Source organism: Lepidochelys kempii, chromosome 14, assembly GCF_965140285.1.
Source record: "Lepidochelys kempii isolate rLepKem1 chromosome 14, rLepKem1.hap1, whole genome shotgun sequence".
NCBI lineage: Eukaryota > Metazoa > Chordata > Testudines > Cheloniidae > Lepidochelys > Lepidochelys kempii.
Window position 1 is genome coordinate 37,362,095 of NC_136393.1, and position 17,406 is coordinate 37,379,500.

Sequence of the window (17,406 nt, forward strand, 5' to 3'; positions counted from 1 at the left end):
CAATGGGATCCAAACCCCAGATAAATCCGTTTTACTCTGAATGAAGTTTATACAGGGTAAATTCATAAATTGTTCACCCTCTATATCAGCTCTTTGCTCCTCCAGGTATTAATCACTTACTCTGGGTTTATTAAGAAACAAAAGTTATTTTATTAAGTATAAAAAGTAGGATTTAAGTGGTTTCAAGTAATAACAGACAGAATAAAATAAGTCACAAAGCAAAATAAAACAAAACACTCAAGCCGAAGCCTAATACATTAAGAAACCAATTACACGTAATATCTCACCCTCAGAGACGTTTTGCTTGGGTTCAGGTTGTGATACTGAGCACAGGGGTTCCTTCACTCTCTCTTCTTGTACCTTCTATAGTGGGGAATTGATCAGCTTCCGAAACTGTAGAGAAAGTAGCCTTAGAAAGCCAAGTGGAGCTGACTGAAAACTGCAATAAACATTCAGGTTCACCCTAGATCAATATCCCCACCCCCCCCCACCCCAATTTTCTCGGTGAAACAAAACAAAAAAATCATTTTCAGAAGAACTTAACTCCCATTCAGGCACCAAACGCTTTTGCAAGATTTCCAGAAAGGCTCACCACACTGAGTGCTGAGCTATTTTGGGGCAGGGTGGGGGGAAGCCAGTACCAACTGTGAGCGCTGGCTGTTTGACTATGTGCGGGAGTTTGAGGTTCGTCCTAAAGCTGAGTGTCTGTATTCTGCCTCTATCCTATATCTGACCACCTTTTTATTCCCCTAATACGTGAGCAGGGAGACTAGAACACCTCAGACCTCACAGGGTTCTAGGAAACCTGCAACTTTAGGGTGATTGTGTTTAAAAACCAGATGTGCTGTAGTTGTTGAAAGAGAGATGCCGTCTTGGTGTCCCTGAGCGGCTCATCAAATATTGAAGGAAACTAGGGTGGAGAGAGGACTTTTTTTCCATAGTGTCAGGATGGCTGAGTAGTCTAAGGTGCCAGACTTAAGGCTCTGTCTTTCCTGTACTTGGGTTTTCTGGTCTCCCTATGGAGACGTGGGTTCAAATCCCACTCCTGACAGAAGCTCTTTATTCTACCTGAAGAAATGGCCTTATTTCAATCTCTCTCGTAACATTTGAAGAGCGCTTGCTTAGGATTTTTGTTGGAATACCAGCAAGAGAAGTTAGAGGGAATTTTAAATACCTTCAGAATCTGTTTGCTAGCTGGAGAGTGAAGGAACCAGGAAAGAAGGCAAATGTCAGAAAACGAACCTCAGTGGGCAAAGAAACTTCCTCAGTGCTCCTTCTTCACTCTCTGTGCCTTCGAGAAGCTTTCTTGCCCAGCCCGACTAGCTCAGTCGGTAGAGCATGAGACTGTAAAATGCCAGTGTCGACAAGCCCTGAGGCTCTATTAAATGTGCCTTCTCAGTCCTTTTGTCTTCTTTCAGTCCATTTCCTTTCCTTTCTCAAATACATCCATAAATTCTATGCTTGCTTCCTCTTTATTTTTCCTTTCATGAAACTTTAACGTCTAAAGGAGGGAGTTAGCCTGCATTCTGGGGAGAGGAACAAACCATCATTTGGGAGATTACCAGCTACTTAACCGATATGAGAATAGAAGAATCCCAGCCCTTTGTCCTGCATATATAGTTCCCAGCCAGCAGTTTTCTCTCTGTTTTGTTTCTTTTGAGATAACTACAAACAACCTCATGTCCCTTTTTCATGTCAGAGAAATCTGTCGACTGATTAGCACATTTCCCTTCCTTTCCTAGCTAGGCAGGGTCGGGGTGTGAGGAATGAGAAAATAACAATTAGAAATTTTTAAGCCAGCCTTTTAACACACAACACCACTTTCCCTTTTGAAATAACATTATTTCCTTAGCCCTTTTTAACACTCAACCTCTTCTTCTTCTTCTTCAGGTGATGTTACCACAAACTCTGAGCTACTAATTTCCTTAATGTGCCCTGGATGTTTTTAGCCCAGTAAATTCGTACAAAATAGAAACAGAAAACAAATTAAAACCATTTCCAATATTATAAATTGAGGATACGTCTTTTTTCTTTTTTTAAACAAAATAGTTTTTTTGCCATCTTGTTTTACTTTCCAACGGGTTTTGGTAAAATCATCACAAATTCCGTGAGGGGGGTTAGAGACAGGTACAAGGAAGCCATACAATGTGGTCCAGCCGATAAGCGGAGGGCTCATATGTCCAACTCGAGGCTTGAACTCACAACCCTGACATTAAGAGTCTCATGCTTTACGACTGAGCGAGAGCACTCTTGAGAGGCACGCTCACAGTGCAGAAGGAGCCCTAAGGAAGTTTCTTTGTGAGCTGAGATTCTTTTTCCAATGTTTCCCTCCTTTCTTTGTTCCTTTGCTCTCCAGCTAGCAAACAGGGGCTATTAGAAGGCTGGTTAGATGCTGGTTTCTAGACCAGAGAGCTGGGGTTGATTTACCAGCTGGTCAGAGAAACCAGCGCAGGAGGGTGGAATTTAGTGTTCTCCTACCAGCGGGAGGTGCTCTTTCACTCACATAGTGAGGGAGAGTCAGAAAAAGCTTCTCAGCTCCTAGAGAGGGGGCAGACAAGCCAGTTCCCCCCAAGCCACACAGGCATTTCTGCAGGACATCAGACCCCCTGCGCAGAAGCTCCTCAAAGGAAATCTCAAAGAAGGGAACAACTGTTCGCCTTAAGAGGTGGGTGAGCTGGACCTCAGGAATGGAAGAGGCAAATGGTCAGTTTCTCCCTGATGGTTACTTCCAAATTCCATGGTCTATAAAGTGGAATGAAAGGTTTGGGATGAATATTTGATGGACTGAAATGTTTTGGTTGACCCAAAATAATGTTTTGGTTTTGTTTCAACAAGAACATTGGAAAAAATATTCATCTTGGGTCAAGCTGAATGTCTCTTATTGTCATTGTAAATGTGGTTAGGCTAGCAAGCAAGGGGAAGAATGATTTGCACGTCTATGTGTGTAAAAGGCCATGCAGCCTGGACTTCGAGGTGCACAGTGGAAACCTGCCCGCATTCTGCTGCTAGTCAGTGGGGAGCTTTGATTTTTATATGGTCACCAAAGCCCTTCCCAACATCATGTAGAAGAAGAGGGAATCGGGAAACAAATGTGGATTTCTTCAATTTGCAAGTGAAGAACAAACTAAGATTTTTTTACTGTGAAATTAACTTCCCTGGCTGGAAATTAATTTCCCTGGCTTCTTCAAGGTTCATATTTGTTAAGTAGCTGGCAATCTCCCAAATGAGTCTAGTCCTTCCCTCAAAATGCAGGGTAAACCCTCCCATCAGACCTTAACATTTCATGAAAGCAAAAAATAACAAGGAAGAAAGCTTGATAAAGGAATTGGAAAGAAAGAAAACACAAAGAATACGAAGCAAAACAAGACATTGTTTCTGCCCGGTTTCGAACCGGGGACCTTTCGTGTGTGAGACGAACGTGATAACCACTACACTACAGAAACCACTTGAGGCAAGCATTTGGCCCATTTCATACAGTTTTCTTAGTAGCCACTGCATCCGCTATCATTGTTTCTCTTTGAAAAACAGGAAAATAAAGTACACCAGTAGCTTCTTTTTTAACTCAAACAACTCAAACTGCAATAGCTCCTCCAATTTCCCCTTCTCACAAGGAGACAAAACACAGGAAAGCTCCCAACCAAGAAAGCTCACTTTCACTTCACTTTCCCATGGACATTCCCTGTCAACTCCCAGGCATAACAATGCAACACTCCTAAATGCACTACAAGAAAGATGAGGGAGGGAAACCTGCAGGTACTTAGATCCCTCCAGCTTCGAATGAAACCACTTCTGGGGAAGGGTCTGGCTTACCCAGGAGGACAAGGAGATGAAACATGGACTTGCCTGTGCTGTGCAAAATAGCATGATCCCGGAGCCCAGGTGGGGCCAGGCTCAGCACTTTGCCTGCTTCCTGCCTGCACAGAGTTGACAAACTGGGGGCAGACAAAGCTGAGAGCCCCGATATACGGTTTGAGAACTGCAAAACTAAGCATCTCTGATGGTATCTTCTAGACTGAGCACTGAGTCCCATTGGGTAGATAGAAAGATTAACCTCCATAATCTATACAGAATATATAATCTATATTTATATAACCCCATAAAATTGGGTCCCTAATCCATGAACTATTGGAACTCATTTACAAAACGTTTCTTAAACATTCCATGAATATATTGTCTCCTACTATAGAATTAGAATTTATCATCCCTATTCTGTGATGAGAGATCTTTGAGCTATAATGTATCTTAATTAAAAATATCTTTAGAGAGGTTTTTTTCCTCAAAATGCATTTTATCCAAAAAAATCCAATTTAAATAATAAAATCCAATTTTTTAATTTTATTTTTTTTTAATCATTGATTTTTATCCACCCTGGAAAGTAGCCTTAGAAAGGGTAGAGAAGTTGACCAAAAAAAAAAATCCCAACTCACGTCCCTTATGGTCTACTACAGAGGTAGTCAATTATTTTTTGTCAAGGTTCAAATTTCTTGGTCAAGGTATAGAAAAGGTCCAGACTCCAGAGAAAATAATTTTTAAAAATGATAATAATAATAATAAGTAAAGAAAAAGATTTCAGGGTCCATTCAAAAGTGTCTGGTGATCCAGATTTGACCTAGGCCTGGTTAGGGTTCTCTTTGCTGCTGCCTTGGTTCCATCCTCAATCAGAGAAAGAAAATTTTCAACACAATTCTCCTTTCATTCTTCACTGCGAATTAAAAGAAACACAGCCCTTTCCCCCCCAGTAGCTTATTATCTGGCCTTTTTTTTGCCCTGTCCCTTATAAACAGCACAAAAAAGGGCATTTTTAAAAAAGCAAAGATTTTGAGATGGGGGAGAACTGGCTGATTCCGACTGCCCATCTCAATTCACTCGTGTGCATAACTGAATGAATCTCTTTGGATACACAGCAATACTGCAGCATAAATCTGATTCAATGGATATACTAGAAGTGATATTGTCTAAATAACAGAAACAGCAATATCCACAAGAGGTCACAGACTCGTCGGAGATTGGTTTGAGCTGACAAAGAGGCATGGCCCATTTTTCTGCTAGGAATTAAACTTCTTTGTTCCATTTTTTCTGCTTTGAGTCTTATTTCCTCACTTCTCAGGTAGTGTGGTGTCAGGTTTCCTTCCCCACTCTGAACTCTGGGGTACAGATGTGGGGACCCGCATGAAAGACCCCCTAAGCTTATTCTTACCAGCTTAGGTTAAAGCTTCCCCAAGGCACAGATTCCTTTCTTGCCTTGTGATCACTGCCATCACCAAGTGATTTAACAAACAATCAGGGAAAGGACCACTTGGAGTCCTATTCCCCCAAAATATTCCCCCACGCCCTACACCCCCTTTCCTGGGGAAGGCTTGAGCATATATCCTCGCCAATTGGTTACAAAGGGACTACAGACCCAAACCCCTGGGTCTTAGAACAATGGAAAAATCAGTCCGGTTCTTAAAAGAAGGATTTTATTGAAAGAAAAGGAAAAGGAATCACCTCTGTAAAATCAGGATGGTAAATACTTTACAGGGTAATCAGATTCAAAACACAGAGAATTCCCCTCTAGGCAAAACTTTAAAGATACAAAAAAACCGGGATAAACCGTCCTTTGCCTGACTGTTTGTTAAATCACTTGGTGGTGGCAGCAATCCCAAGGCAGGAAAGGAATCTGTGCCTTGGGGAAGTTTTAACCCAAGCTGATAGAAATAAGCTTAGCAAGTCTTTCATGCAGGTCCCCACGTCTGTACCCTAGAGTTCAGAGTGGGGAGGGAACCCTGATATGTGGCTAGCAAACACTCAGGTGGGTGAGATAATATCTTTCACTGCACCAGTTTCTGTTGGTGAGAAAAACAAGCTTTCCTGGGACCTGCATGGCTATAACTACATTGCAAACCCTCATAAGACATGAATGGGTTCTTCTTTCACACTAGAATGCATCACTTTTGGTGTTACGCCAAGAACTATTTATTAGCCCACATAACCATTTCTTCTCTGCATTTTGAGATTATCTTTTGGGTGTAATGCCATCACTGATGAAAATTCCAAATGGCCAATTAGCAACCACCAACATAAAGAACAGACAATTATTAATCTGCCCCACTCCTAGCCCTGCCCTAGATCTCTGCAATGGTTTAGAAAATATTTTCACATAGATATTTGCGTATAGGGAAGTTTTTAATTGTGGCAACTTCAATCTAGAAAGAGGGAGCAGTAAGCTAACTTGCTCAAACACAGATTTCCCCATCTATGTGAAAGAAAGAATTAGAAAGAAATAAAGAAAGTGAATCCAACATCAATGATTTGGAACTTTCCTTTGAAATGCTAGGTGCAATGAATCAGTGAATATTCCCATAAGTAAACTCATGTAAGTGACAGAAAGGAGGGCCTAGGAAAAGGCTGTAAAATGTCATGTTAAACATTAATTCATGAGCAAAGTTGTGTGGCAATTAAATTAAGACCCTAACATTTCATAAAAGGAAAGAATAATGAACAAAAAGTGTGGGAAACGCAGGTGTATTTCAGAAAAGGGCTTGGAATGAAGGAAGACCAAAACTGATCAGTAGAGAGAAAAGGCATTGTTTCTGCCTAGTTTTAAGCCAGGGACATTTTGCGTGTGAAGCAAACATGATAACCACTCCACAACAGAAACCGATTGTGCCCAGCTTTGGATGTCCCCTTCTAAGGCTTTCTCAGCTGCCAGTGTATATCCGCTCACTCAGTTTCCCTTTGAAGAACAGGACAACAAAAAGCTTACTTTCCAAACTCAGTCATCAGAAATGCTGCAAAGTCTCATCCAATTTGCCCTTCTCACAATGAGGCCAAAACGCAGGCAAATCTCAGAATCAAGAAAGCTCACATCCACTCCACTTTTCCATGGACATTTCCCTGTCAGTGCCTAGGGAGCAACCAACAAGACAAGAAACCAAAATGCAGTAAAATTGAGGGCAAGTTTCTCACCATAGGTTTCACTGACTGGGGGGCAGGGTCATTTCAAAAAGTTTTGCCATTTAATACCAGAAGATTTGGTTATTTTCTCCTTCCCTGAACTGGAAAGCAAGGAGATAGGTGTGTGAACAAGCAGTCCTAAGCAAAGGAAACAAGACACCCAACATGGGGCTCTAACCCATCACCATGAGATTAAAACCTGGGCTACACTACACAATTAAGCCAATCTACAGCACCTTAGGTTGTCCTAATTACCTCGCTGTACACACTACAGCCTTGTCCCACCTATGTCAGTGCCCTACTACGCGCACATAGTAACTCCACCTCCTCAAGTGGCGTAGGGCTATCTATTGATCTATCTATCCCCCTAAACCCCGTCTATCTATCTAACTATCTAAAGGCAACTTTTTGCTGTTGTTTCAGGTGGAGCACTCAGTGTGCTGAGTTTTTCTGAAAATCTGGCTCTAGCAAATTCTGGCCAATACGTCTGGAAGTTCCAAGAACCATAACATTATGAAGGAATTCAAGGTCCTTTATTATATTATTAATTATCATTCATTATTATTTGTATAGCAAAGATTAATCTTTCAGTATTTTAGATCCAACTCTACATTGATTCCTGTTGCTATGTGCAATATATCTATATCTATCTATCTATATAAAGACAACCATTTTTTGCTGTTGTTTCTCTGTATTTCGACCCTTTCTTTGTCTTTGATGCTCAAATGTGGAAAATAATACTTACTTTAGTGTCTGATTAGTCGGGATAAATTTAAACGCTAAGACTCAGATCTGCAATGGTATTTAGGTGCCTAAATCCCATTGAAATACCCAGCATCTTTGAGGATCTGGTCTATGTTCTTTTTCAGACAGTAAGGAAATGAAAACTTTGAAGGGTTTCTGTCCAGTTTTAACCTAGGCACTGCTGTGTGATAAGTGAACATCATAATCGCTAGGCTACAGAAACGGCTTTGATACTGCTCCTTAGCTACAGCAACTCCAGGCATGGGCCTCACTGTCCAACCAAGCCGGAAGGAACAAGGATGCTAGATTTTGTATACAATAATCTGTTTCCAGCTGCTTTTTTACTTCTATATTTATCACATACCCAACAAACTTTTTTGTCTGTAGTCATCTGTCAGTCTCTTTATTCTCAAAAGACAAACTGATTCACAAAATAAATGTGTGACTAATTTGGTAAATTGCCTCTGCCACTGTACTGGGACAGGTTACCATTTCAGGCCTGATAGCAAATTATTTCCTTTTTTTTTTTTTTCCTCTCTAAAAACAAAATTGTTTCAAAATGCCAATGTGAATCTAACTCCCATTAGTCACTCAGCTGCTCTCCTTTTCCTCCACAAAACTGGCTCACCTCAAGCAATGCCAAGTCTCTGCTGGAGAAAGGGGTTAGAATTTACCTAACTGGGTGCCCTGAACACCCAGCTTCTGAAGCTATTTAAATTCCCTCCAATTTCTCTTGCAACTACTGTACTAGAAATGCTAAGCCATGGGTGTTGTAATGTTATATGAGAGATTGGACTGAGACCATTCCTTCAACTAAAAGAAAAGGGTTGTGTCGGGAGTGGGATTTGAAGCCCGGCCTCCATCCAGAGATCAGAACACCCAAGTAAGGAGAAAATAAAGCTCTGTGTCTGGCTCCTTAGACCAGTGCTACTCAAAGTGGTGGTCCGCGAGCCAGCGGCTGCCGGTCTGCACGCACATTGGAAAACAAAATTGCCGGTCCCCCACATCAGATCGTTTGAGAAGCACACTGCCTTAGACCACTCAGACACCACCAAAAAAGTGCCTTTGCCCCCTCCTTGTTTTCTTTAGTGTTATGAGCTGTTCCGGGAGGCCAAGAAGCCATTTTTTTTTTCAAATTCTAGGGCCCTTCTACAGCATAGTTCATTTTTATACACAATCACCCTGAGCAAAATTTGCAGGTTTCCTGGAGTCCCTTTAGCGAGGTGTTGTAATCTCACTGCTGACTTATTATGTGAATAAAAGATGTACACCAGGACTGAGGCAGAATCCAGACATTCGGCTTTATGAGAAAGTAATGGTGAACCTCAAACTCCTGCACTGTGGCCCATGTAGTGAAGCACCCACAATCCGTACCAGCTTTTATTCAGAATAGCTCAGCATTCAGTGTGTTGAGACCATCTGAAAATCTGGCTCTAGAGGTGGGTACCAGTGCCAAATCTTCTGGAAATTCTGGCCGATATGTCTGGAAGTTCCAAGCACCATCATAACTTGGAGCATTTGCTAGAACCTGATGAGAAAACCTTCGTTCTACTGAACTCAGGAGAAATTTTCTCCTTTAGTCACAATCACAATGTTGCATCGTGATCACAGGTTTAGGTTTCAAGTTAATTTCTTTTTGGTTTATATGCAATGTGAAACAAACACACCTCTTTATTTGAGCATGAGCTTTCGTGAGCTACAGCTCACTTCATCGGATTCATACCGTGGAAACTGCAGCAGACTTTATATATACACAGAGAATACCTGTGTATATATATAATATATATATATATATATATATATATATATATATATATAAAATAGAATATTCTCTGTGTATATATAAAGTCTGCTGCAGTTTCCACGGTATGCATCCGATGAAGTGAGCTGTAGCTCACGAAAGCTCATGCTCAAATAAATTGGTTAGTCTCTAAGGTGCCACAAGTACTCCTTTTCTTTTTGCGAATACAGACTAACAGGGCTGTTACTCTGAAACACACCTCTGCGGGCATTTGGACAGAGGGCTAGAAATAGATCTGCCCCTAACCCACAATTAAGAGGCTAATGATCCTTCTCTCTAGATGGTTAATTCCAAAGACTTGAATATAGACCTGTGTGAAAGGTTTTTTGGATGAATATTTTATTTACTGAAAGATTTTAGTTTGACCAAAAATCTTTTTTTTTTAGTTTCGTTTCCACAAGAAAACTGAAAAAAATTCCTCTTGGGTCAACCTGAATTATGATGATGATTATTACTATTATTTTATTGGTTTGGCAAGGTAGCAAGCAAAACAACAACTGATTTGCACAGCTCTATTTTTATAAACTGTTCATGGTGGGAGCATGCCTTATTTCTGCTCTGAGGCTCTAGAACAGTTCCCTTTGTTCAATAAATGTTGACAAAAAGCTTGTTTCCCTGACCGGGAATCGAACCCGGGCCGCGGCGGTGAGAGCGCCGAATCCTAACCACTAGACCACCAGGGAGGTGGTGAGGTTGGGGCTTTATCACCATCCTAGGCTTTTTCAGGCAACTTTCTCTTAAACATTCATCTTCAGTCAACCTGAAGTATTACTGTTATTATCATTTTCCTTTGGCTAGCTAGCAAGCAACAAATTAAATCACTTCCACACCTCCATTTCTATAACAGGGGATTGAGGCTCGGATTTAAGGTGAACAGTGGCAACATGCCCACAGTTTGCACAGAGCTTTGCTTTTCACACACTCGCCAAACACCTTCCCAGCATCCTGAAAGCTAAGCGGGAGGCTGAAGGAGCCACATACCTGCTCAAGGTGCTTCTGATGTTCCAGAAGGGAGACAGACAGGAAAAAATATCAATCCACAGTGACACGAATGAGAATGAATACCCAATCGTCTTTCGACGTAACTACTTCGTTAATTGTCAACCTTCCTATCATTATCCCTATCAAATGATGATGATGTACACTTGACTTTATATCCCAGTGTGCCATGGACCTCTACAGGTTGCATTAGCCAATCCAACCATTTGGCACTCAGAGATGGGTAACTCTGTATTGTGCCTGATTCTTGTGCAGCTATACAAGGCTGGTAGATGCAGATACTTTCACCTCTTCTTAACCAACACTAATCCCTCCCCCTTCCCAACATACACACAGGCAACCATGACATTGCTCCTTTTCTCCCCACATGTTGGGGTATGAGGTTTGATCTGGTGAGGAACTGGTTTTAATAATACACATAGACACAGAATATGTCTGATTCCATTCTTAGGGGCAACAGTTGCACAAACGCACAGAGTCTGATTCCAGCCTGAAAGTACAGTATACACACACACACACACACACACACAGAGTCCTCTACAGTACAAAATTATTTCAAAATTATTCTATTCAAATTGTTTGAAGCGATTTTATACATTCGGTCTTGTGTGTCCCCACTAAAGCACGTGAATTTGGCGGAGTGCATCCACAGTACTGAGGCTAGCATTGAATGTCGGAGCAGTGCACTGTGGGTAGCTATCCCACAGTTCCCGCAGTCCCTGCTGCCCATTGGAATTCTGGGTTAAGCTCCCAGTGCCTGATGGGCCAGAAACATTCTCGTGGGCGTTTCTGGGTGTGTGTCGTCAGTCGCTCCTCCCTCTGTGAAAGCTAGGGCAGATAATCGTTTCGCGCCTTTTTGGTGTGCAGACACCATACTGCTTTCAGCAGATGGTGCAGTATGGTGCACTGCTTCTCTCCTGGTACAATGAACCCACCTCGCATTACCTCTCATCTTTCTATGTCATCTCTCTGAGTACCTACTCTTTCTCTTCCTCATCGACCGCTTCCGCTGCCAACTCTGCTCGGCCATCGTGAACTGAGCAACACAACTTCCGCCACCAACTCTGCTCTCCCGCTCTTGCCGTGCTACCGAGCTTCTCCATGTTGTCTGTCCTGGGCTCCTAACTCTGTGAAAGCTACAGAAGACAACCATTTCACGCCTTTCTTCGGCTATCGTGAACCTAACCAGTGGCTGTGAAACTTTTGTATGCGTAGGGTCACTTTCATGGAACTTTGTGGCTTGCTGTCCCCTGCCCTGAAGCACAAAGACACCAAAATGAGAGCAGCCCTCACAGTTGAGAAGCAAGTGGCCATAGCCCTGTGGAAGCTTGCAATGCCCAACAGCTACCGGTCAGTCGGGAATCAGTTTGGAGTGGGCAAATCTACTGTGAGGGCTGCTGTGCTGCAAGTAGCCAACACAATCATTGACCAGCTGCTATCAAGGGTAGTGATTTTGGGAAATCTGCAGACCATTGTGGATGGCTTTAATGCACTGATGCGAGAGACGGAACGCATATCCCTATCCCTGAAACACTGGGGAGGCCAGTACATAAACCACAAGGGGTACTTTTCCATGGTGCTGCAAACACTGGTGGATCACAAGGGAGGTTTCACTGACATCAACGTGGGATGGCCGGGAAAGGTGCATGATGCTCTCATCTTCAGGAACTCTGGTCTGTTTGAACAGCTGCAGGAAGGGAATACTTCCCAGACAAGAAAATTACTGTTGGAGATGTTGAAATGCCAATAGTTATCCTCGGGGACCCAGCCTACCCCTTAATGCCCTGGCTCATGAAGCCGTACACAGGCCCCCTGCACAGTAGTAAGGAGCATTCAACTATAGGTGAGCAAGTGCAGAATGGTGGTAGAATGTGCGTTTGGATGTTTGAAAGCGCACTGGCGCAGTTTACTGACTCATTAGATCTCAGCACAACCAATATTCCAATTGTAATTGCTGCTTGCTGTGTGCTCCACAATATCTGTGAGAGTAAGGGGGAGACGTTTATGGCGGGGTGGGAGGTTGAGGCAACTCGCCTGGCAGCCAATTTCTCACAGCCAGACAACAGGGCGATTAGAAGAGTGCAGCAGGGTGCACTGCATATCAGAGAAGCTTTGAAAGCCAGTTTCATGACTGGCCAGGATACGGTGTGACAGTTGTGTTTGTTTCTCTTGAAGTTACCTGCCCCCTATATATATGAAAGGAAATAAAGTCACAATTGTTTAAAAACTGTTCTTTATTCTTTGTTGCACAACACACTGAGAGAAATCAAAAGGTAGACCAGGGCTTGGGGCGAATTGGGTTACGGGGGTGGAGGAAGAGGGAAGGACAAGTCCAGAAACCAAATCAAACTTTCGGATATGCCAGCTTTCTGCTGCTTGTGCAATCCTCTGGGGTTGAGTATGTGGGTGCCCGTAGCCGCTCCCCTGCCCCCGCGTTCTTGGGCGTCTGGGTGAGGAGGCTATGGAACTTGCGGAGGAAGGAGGGCGGTTATACAGAGGCTGCAGCGACAGTCTGTGGTTTTGCTGCCTTTCCCGCATTACATCCACCATACAGTGGAGCATGTCAGTTTGCTCCCCCATGAGTTTGCCCATAGAATCCTGCCTGCTCTCATCACGCACGTCCCTCCTCTCTTCATGTACATGTAATGCTTTACGGGACTCCGCAATTGTTTGCCTCCACGCATTCAGCTGGGCCCTATCAGTGCAGGAGGACTGCATGAGCTCGGTGAACATGTCATCCCTGGTTCGCTTTTTCCACCTTCTAATCTGGACCAGCCTCTGGGACACAGTAGATAGGGGCCGCGTTGAAACATTTTCACCTGCGGGAGGAGAAAAAGGGAGGGTAGTATTTTAAAAGATACATTTTAGAGACCAAAGGGGACACTCTTTCTCAGTGAAACAGGCAAGTCATAGTACACAGCACATGTTCTTTCTGTACAAGGCATTTCGCCTCTTATACTGAAGTGCCTGCCATTTTGGTGTGAGTAAGCCACCACACATGGCCGGGCAACAGAATTCAGCTGCAGGCAGCCAGTAAGCCCTAGGGGCATGCGGGGTTCTGCTTCTTCCACATTCATTTCAATGCTTTCAGACTGCCGGGCCCCCTTTTGCATAGCAAGCAATGCCTGGTGGGTTTGCCATATAAAAGGAGGGCCTGCAGGCTCTCTGGGATGATCAATTCATACAACACCCCTCCACACCCTCTCCGCGGCTCAGATGAGACTCTGAGCAGGGATGAGCCATTTAAACTACACTCAAACAGCCCAGCGCAGCTGGGTTTCCCCCCACCCTCCCACCGTGTGGCTCTGATCAGGCTCTCACTCACCAGAAGTGCCTTCTCCAGGGTCATGGTCCGGGAGCCCGCCTTGGGAGTGGGGGGAGGCTGTTGGCTCCAGCGTTAAGACTAGTTCTGGGCTAGGGGCAAAAACGGATTCCCCACTTGCCGCCTGTGTGCTGTCCTCCTCCTCCTCTTCGTCCTCCAAAAACTCATCCTCCTTGTTCCCCTCTTGCAGGTGTCCATGGACAGTGGTGGAGTAGTGGTGGCGTCACCCCTCATAATTGCATGCAGCTCACTGTAGAAGCAGCATGTATGGGGCTGTGACCCAGAGCGCCCATTCACCTCCCTGGCTTTTCGGTATGCTTGCCTGAGCTCCTTGATTTTTGTACGACACTGCTCTGTGTCCCTGGAGTAGCCTCTTTTGTCATGGCCCTGGAGACTTTAGCGTACATATCTGCGTTTCTTTTTTTGGAACGTAGTTGTGCCATAACAGATTCGTCTCCCCAACATGCGACGAGATCCAGCACCTCCCGTTCGGACTATGCTGGAGCTCGTCTGCGAATCCGGGACTGCGTGGTTTCTTGTGATGGTGGACTCTGCATGGTCGCCTGTGATGGTGGACTGTGCTGATGGTCACCTGTGCTGATGCTGACCAAACAGGAAATGAAATTCAAAAGTTCCCGGGGCTTTTACTGCCTACCTAGCTAATGCATCAGAGTTGAGAGTGTTATCCAGAGCGGTCACAAGGGAGCATTCTGGGATAGCTCCCGGAGGCCAATAACGTCGAATTGCATCCACAGTACCTGTAACCCAGAACTGCGATCTCAATTTTAGCGCTACTCCACTTGCCGAGGTGGAGTACAGAAATCGGATTAAAGAGCTCTTTAAATTGAAAAAACTGGTTTGGTCATGTGGACGGAATCAGTTTTATTTCGAATTAACTCGGCTAATTCCGAAATAACCGCGTGTCGTAGACCAGGCGTCAAACTTGAGACAGGCAACCAGACACCGCAAGTGAGGCAGCAGCGTCCATGCCTAGAGGCAGAAACATAAGCACTTAGGGGAATTTTGCAGCAAAACTTTAGGCATTGAGTGAATTAAGGCACTTACAGGTTAGGCAACAGCTAAGTGGGGGCTTTGACGACCTCAGTGGTGCCTAAATTTTGAACTTAGGTGTCTAAAGTAGTAGTGTTGTGTTAATTAAGATGGACTATGTGGGCCCAAAAAGTCAAAGGGGTTATCATAATCCAGTCACTGTCCAACATCAAACAATGTTAAACAAGGTTCAGGGTTTGATACACACAGGCCTCAGCCTGCTTAATCCTATGGCAAACACCCCATTAAAATCCTTTTAACCTTTTATTAAAGATAAAGAAAAGAAGAAAGCACAATTAAAGGCCACCCCTGCATTAGGCTATTGAGAAATGCTAGTTTCAGAAAGAGTTTGGCCACATTTTCACTTTCCTTACATTCTCCTTCTCCAGTTCTTCCAGCCGGGCCAGCAGGACTCGCTCTTGTTCCTCCGGAAATTGCCACAGTTTCTCAAACTCAGACACAATCTTCTGCCTCCCAGCCCATCTTTCTATGTAAGGAACAGACAAAATCCAGTAGGGAACGGGCAGCTATCAGGGATAGACAGAGTCAGGGGATGTTTCACAGAGCCCAGTTTAGCAGGGTGAATTTCATTGAAACTCTCTAAGAATTCAGTGATGGATACCATTCTTGTGAATGCTCATTCTCCAAAAGTCTTGCCTGGGGCCAGATTTCTCCCCCCAAAATTCAGCTGGAGTCTTTCATTAGTCAGTGGTGCTATAATTCTGGGCTGTATAATACACAGAGGGAAAACAGCTCTGCTAGCACTGATTCGGCTCCATGAGTAGCAGCATCGTTGGAAGCCCAAGTGTAGACAAGAAACAGCAGACTTTTTTGTTGTGGCTGATATATACTTAAAAGGTTTGCCTATGTCAATTAGGAATTTGGAGAGAAAAAAAATCAGTCCTAACTAACATGGCCATGTCAGCAAAAGCCCTACTGTAGGTGCAGTTATACCAGCAAAAAGGGCCTTTTTGAGGTCTCATGACTACCATGAAATTGCTTCTGCTTTTGGGGAAGTCCTTTCTATACTGCTACCCCTTTTGACCCAAGCATTTAGCCAATGTTTGGGGTGTTATGGGTTGCTGCCAGTCGGAGGAGAAATTGACAATGGAGTCAGTTCTTTGTGTTTTCAATCATGCACCCTGTTTATTTACAAAGCATGGACAAAGTCCTGTTTCCCTGAACAGAGCAGGAATCAAACAACAGGAGATTTTCTTGTCTCACAATTCCATACCTCTTTCTAGCCAGCACTCTGCTCAAAATCTCTCTCTCTGTTTTTTTCCTAAGGGACACAACACTACGTGTGTATCTTTGGCTGCATCCGGGGCTCCTTTGCTGCTTTCGTTGAGTGTTTCTGTGGTGTTTCTGCTGCATCTCTCTCTCACACACACGTTCATCCAACTATAACCAGCTTTCCTGCATTTGTGTTCCAACCCCCAGTGAAACCCGTCCACCCACATCATTCAGATCCCTATCTATAGCCTGTGCTTTGGGTGGAGGCTCCTATTGTTTCAGCTCTCTTATTCCATGAAGGAGCTTTGTGTTCTTGACATCTCTCCTGCATGAAGGATGGCCTGTTATACCCACCAGCTTCAATGGGGTTTCACCCAAACCCGAACATAACCATAGACGCCAACTCCATGGGTGCTCCGCGGCTGGAGCAGCCACTAGAAAAAAATAGTGGGTGCTCAGCACCCACTCGCAGCCCTGTCAATCAGCTCCTCTCCCTCCCCTCAGCGCCTCCCTTCCATCATTGATCAGCTGTTAAGAGGGGGGCAGGAGATGCTGGGGGGAAGGGAGAGGAGCGGGGCCAGGAAGAGGCGGAGCGAGGGCAGGGCAGCGGTGGGAAGAGGCAGGGTGGGGCCTTGGGGGAAGGTGTGGAGTGGGGGCGGGTCCTGGGGCAGAGCAGGGGTCAAGCACCCCCCGGGGAAATGGGAAAGTCGGCGCCTGTGAAACATAACTATAAATGTAAGAGATGTGCATCATTAGACATCAGCATAGCGTGTATGTGTGAGACTCTGATGCCAATGTGCAAGCACAATCTCATATACCCAAGTTAGCTGTAGACACCCCACAATCCCATATAGACAGGTTAAATACCTGCATGCATCCAGAAGGTGAATTACATTTTCCCCACCTTGTATATGGGAATTTTTCTAACTTCTGTCGTTTTCTTTCACTCCCATGTTTGGAAGTTTCGGACATTTTTCCTGTTCCAATAACATCCATCTCGCTGCAACGAGGTGGAGAACATACACTTTCAAACCATGTTTTGGATCATTTCACTGTCTCATCTCTGTAGTGTGTTGGTAGCTCACATTCATGAACTCATTTACCCTCACAGGCCCTCTGCGAGTTTAGGAAGGTGTGCAACCCCGACACTCCTGATGAAGAATCTGTGGCCCCGAGTGGTCTAATGACTCACTTCAAATTACACAGGAATCCTGAGGCAAGACCAAGAAAGGAGCCTGCATCTCCTGAGTCCAAAGCTAACACCTGAACTACGAGGCCATTCTTCCTTCTTTTGTTTGAGCTAGAATAGCAGTACATTGAA

General features: G+C 44.2%; 3 non-coding genes across 3 annotated transcripts; 1 reads left to right on the forward strand and 2 right to left on the reverse strand.

Moving 5' to 3' along the window:
• The first annotated feature begins 942 nt into the window (after positions 1–942).
• On the forward strand, positions 943–1,051 carry TRNAL-UAA (transfer RNA leucine (anticodon UAA)). The gene is made up of 2 exons: positions 943–980; positions 1,006–1,051. It is a non-coding gene; the product is annotated as a tRNA-Leu (tRNA).
• A 2,319-nt stretch (positions 1,052–3,370) lies between these two features.
• Positions 3,371–3,443, reverse strand: TRNAV-CAC (transfer RNA valine (anticodon CAC)). The gene has a single exon. It is a non-coding gene; the product is annotated as a tRNA-Val (tRNA).
• Positions 3,444–10,092: 6,649 nt separating this feature from the next.
• Positions 10,093–10,164, reverse strand: TRNAE-CUC (transfer RNA glutamic acid (anticodon CUC)). Its single transcript has one exon. It is a non-coding gene; the product is annotated as a tRNA-Glu (tRNA).
• Positions 10,165–17,406: the final 7,242 nt, after the last annotated feature.